General features: G+C 38.2%; 1 pseudogene; it reads right to left on the bottom strand.

Moving 5' to 3' along the window:
* Positions 1-375: 375 nt before the first annotated feature.
* On the bottom strand, positions 376-906 carry Gm11922 (annotated as a pseudogene).
* Between the last annotated feature and the right edge of the window lie 3,624 nt (positions 907-4,530).

The following is a 4,530-nucleotide window of genomic DNA, read 5'->3' as shown; positions in this document are numbered from 1 at the left end:
TTTTCAATACCTCTGAGGTATCACGTGATCGCTGTCATCCTTCCAAACATTTGACGAAATCCTCCCCGGAGCCCATATGTGAACTGCTTTAATCAGATGGGAGGGTCACAACTGCACAACACGCTAAATTGGACTTGCATAAAGCAACCCATCTTCTCTAGTTCTTGATTTTCTCTTGTCTCTCCTGGTATCAGCATTATGTGCAAAGAATATCCCTTTGTCCTTTTTTGCTCAGATGTCCCAGCTTCAGTCGTTTACTGTTCATCCCAAAGAGTCAGGTGCTTGTCCCAAGAGTGTGCTATCCACACAGAGCATATCTGAGGCCACCCACATCTTTCCTTCCCTCTCCCACACTTGGTGGATGTAGGGATGATATTAAAGAATTCTGATCCATTTCCTTTCATTTGACCTAGACCGGCTATGAGACCTAGAGAAGATCGAGATGGCTTGTGATTTCTCTCATGAGACAGAGACCATTCTCTTCTCCTATCTCTAGAAAGTGACCTGCTCTGGCATCGGGAAAAGCCTCTCCTTCTTGTGGATCTGTGCCGAGGTGGAGGACTCCTCCTACGGTAATCATCTTGAGGACAACGACCCCAAGAGGGAGGCGGGCCATGATTCCGACTTCTCTTTTCACCATTCTACAGTTCCACTCTTACACGGCAGCCACAGTGTTCTTCCATCTAGCTCCCAGACAGCATTAGCAGCATCTCAGGGATCCTAAAATTCAACAAAAGCAAAGCCAGGAGGGTTTTGAGCAACCCACACACTTCGGAGTGGTCCATAATAGCCAAAAGCCTGTTCTAAGACCAGTTTGCCAAAGTGGTTTACGTGAAATAACTTCATCTGACAGGAGTATATACAGGAAATTAAAGTTTTGTTTGAGACTTCATAAGCTTGGTGCATTTTTAAGATGGTTTAGCTGTTCAAATTTGTTTTGTCTCTTGGAACAGTGACACACAAAACAATGTAATTCTCTATGGTTTCAGAGGGATCACAGGAGGCATGTGATATCAAGAATTGTTGTTTCACAATGTTCCCTTAAGCAAGATTTAATTTTCTTTGAATTTTAGTTTTTCATAGACTGAAATAAACCTAGATCCTGCCCAGTTTTAAGTGTGATGCACTAATGATATAAAGCAACTGGCAGAAATTGCTATAGTCCTCTAGTAGCTGAGACACTGTGGCACTGTGGGTGGAATGATAAAGCAGTGTTTAAGAGCTGCTGTGAACACAAGCCAACAGATAAAGGGTAGGAACCACACTCTGAGGGTTTGCAAAACTGTTCCTCCCTGCTTTCTATACGGGGACATAGAGCTATTGTAAGGTCTTTATTTGGGAATGTAAAACTAAGATACCAGTGTCCTTTCAGTTTAAGGGTACACTGTAGAGCTCAACTTTTCAGTTACTATGCAAGATTTTTTTTTCATGCTGTCATTTGTAATATGTTTGTGAGAATCCTTGGGATTAAAGTTTTGGTTCAAAAAAAAAAAAGTCTGATCCAAGCTTATATGTAGTGGAAAACTAAAGAACTGCAGTATAAAACACCTCAGACCCAATCCTTCCAACAGGCTGATGTAGACATTTGTTTCCCATTCTTAAGTCCATTTTCTTTAGACCTTTCAAAAAGTTCACCTAAAAATTAAGATAAATTTAAAAAGAACCTATTGTTTAAGAGATACTTCTTCTGTTGTTGGAAGTGAAGGCAGACAGTTAAGTCCTATAAATTGTGAGGAAGAAGTAGAAGCCCTGTGTTGCTTATTCAGTAGCTAAAATGATTTAAATATTTTGCAAATTGGTTATAAATGAAAGCCCTCTTAAGTATATTTCTTGGATGTCATTTGTTATGTTTAATGACAATTTTGAGGGGTAATCACATTTCGGTGTGGATCTCTTGAAACCACTGCTCAGTTATTACATAAAAACTCTTTTACTGGAAAGTGAAAAGGAGAGTTACTTGTAAATACTGAAGTAGGTTGAAAGTTAGAAGCCGCCAGGGGTCAGAGAAGGCATTCTAGGCACAAGCAACACATGGCAGTTAGCTGCAATGCTATCACACTGTTGAAAAGGAAATTTAAGGCTTCCAGGCTCAAGTCTTTTCTTTTGGAAGACAACATAAATAATATTCAATGAGATTCTCATTTCAAAGAATATGGAGTGGGGCTTATAAATTTCTACATAGCTTGGAAACTTATTTCTCAAGATATTTACTTTTAAATTGACTTTTTTTTCTCACACTTGGTAGTATTTCTCAAATTAGACTTCTTAATGTAAGAACTCCAGATACATCTACAAATCACTGCAACACTGCAAGCTCAGGGAATGTTGAGAATAAGGAGTTGACAGATCGTAAGAGAAAGAGGATCAGGGAGTGAGATTGTGTCTTCCAGTAATATCAAAAGGTACACTCATAAATTCTCACTGACATGACTCCCTTTGTTGGTGGGTGACAAGGATAACACCAATGGACATGCCAAAGTGGACAGAGAGAAACTCACGAGGCCTCAACCCTGTACAAAGGACTAGAGGCAACTAAGGAATTCTGGGAATGAGAGAGGTTTCATCTCCAGGGAAGAGCATACCAATTGATTATCTAGTGCCAAATGATCAGTACTGAAAATATACTTATTGGTAGCATTATAAGAGTGAACTGGATATATTTAGGAATATACATATTACATACACATATATACATGCAATAATAATTAGCTTAAAAAGCAGAAAGAAGAAGCTGTGAATTTGAAGGAGAGCAGGGAAGGATTGGAGGGAGGAAAGGGAAGGGAGAAATCTAATCAAATTATAATGTCAGAATGTTTTTTAATGAAAAAAAAGCCCCCAAATCTCTGCTTGTAATAAACATCTGCTCCAATAGTGAGAGCAGAAAGATGGAATAGCAGAATTTCCTGCCACCATAATGTTCAGTAAACTTGGGGGCCCTTTGAATCTTGAGGAACCGGAAGGATAACATACCAATATTTTCTCTTTAAGTTATTGTAATGTCTAAATAATTAATCATGAAATACCGATTTTTCCAGGATTTTGGAGATGGTATTTATAACTTCAGGTGTAGAGATCAGAGGATAATTTTTTGGAGTTGTTTTTCTCTTCTACTACAATGAACCCAGGAATCAAATTGAAGTCATCATGCTCAGTCTTCATTGTGCCATCTTGCTGGTCTTTTACTGTGCTTTAAATAAAATATTCAGCCACTATGTTTTTGTTTTCTTCAGCTAAGTTAACACTATTTGATATCCCTTCAAACAGTTCAGAGCCCACCTTTCCTGAATGCTTTGTCAAGCACATTAGTGCCCTTAATATTCTCTCTGTTGTATGTTTCTCTGGGAACCACTCACATCCCACTAAAAATTTCCCATATCATTGTATGTATTAATTGTAAGAGGTCATGAGCTTCATTATGTGTGTAAGATAATTGGATCCTGTTATTTTAAACACCCTATTGCCTTCCTCTTTTGTTCTCCTGCTGGCCTCCTTTTCTGGAAATGCCACTTACTACTTCATTCTTTAAAAAGTTTCCTTTGTAAATCTTTTCATAACTTTGAAGTCATCAGAGTGCTTTACAAATCCCAAGCCACACAGCCAGTTTCCCCAAGAACATCTACACATAATGCAATGTCTTCATCAGATGTTGTTTGGTTTAGTAGCAGTAACCTTCTAGGTTAGTGGTTCTCAGCCTTCCTTATGCTGCTACCCTTCAATACAGTTCCTTATGCTGTGGTGACCCCGCCCCCCAAGCATAGAATTATCTTTGTTGCTACTTCATCACTGTAATTTTGCTTCTGTTATAAACCGTAACATAAATATCCAAGTTTTCTCAGGGTGACTCCTGTGAAAGTATTGTTCTATCCTCAAAGGGCTTATGACCTATAAGCTGAGAACTCTTGCTTTAGATGCTTCAAAGTAGAAGCCATGTATATCTTAGAAAAGATGTAGGGAGAGTATAAGTGTTGGGTGGGTCGGCTTTCTCTTTTTAAAAATATACTAAGTCCATTATCTCCATATTGTTAATCACAATGAATGACATTTAGCTGGTAGGAATGCAAAAGATACAGTATGGAGTCCTTGAGGGCACAGATACAGAAAGAATGTGCAGCTGCTTTAGGGCAAAGAGTGGGATGCTGACTGGAATAGAGGGAACTGCTTATGGGAGTTGAATATTATTATTTTGTGGCATTAAGTTGTTATCTTTACAACTGCCATAAATAGGACACGTTTATAAATATGTATCTGTGAGCATGTCATTGGGGAAACTAAAATATGGTCTAATTGAGTTAGGCTGTCATAGTTATTCTGTGACTATGGGAACAATTAATTCTCAATATGCAGATTTTTTTGTTTCTCTGGGCTGACATCACATTTTTGGGTCATCTCTAGCCAGCTACTGTGTATTCTAAAGAATCAAGGTTACTGGGAGAGAATACTGTAGAAAGACATCTTTTAAAAGTAAGGAAAGGTCATTTGATCACTCCAACATAAAAAAGAATATTTAAATATATGTCCTCAAACATTTCT

This window comes from Mus musculus, chromosome 4 (assembly GCF_000001635.26).
Source record: "Mus musculus strain C57BL/6J chromosome 4, GRCm38.p6 C57BL/6J".
Classification (NCBI taxonomy): domain Eukaryota; kingdom Metazoa; phylum Chordata; class Mammalia; order Rodentia; family Muridae; genus Mus; species Mus musculus.
This window is presented reverse-complemented; position numbering and strand designations above follow the sequence as displayed.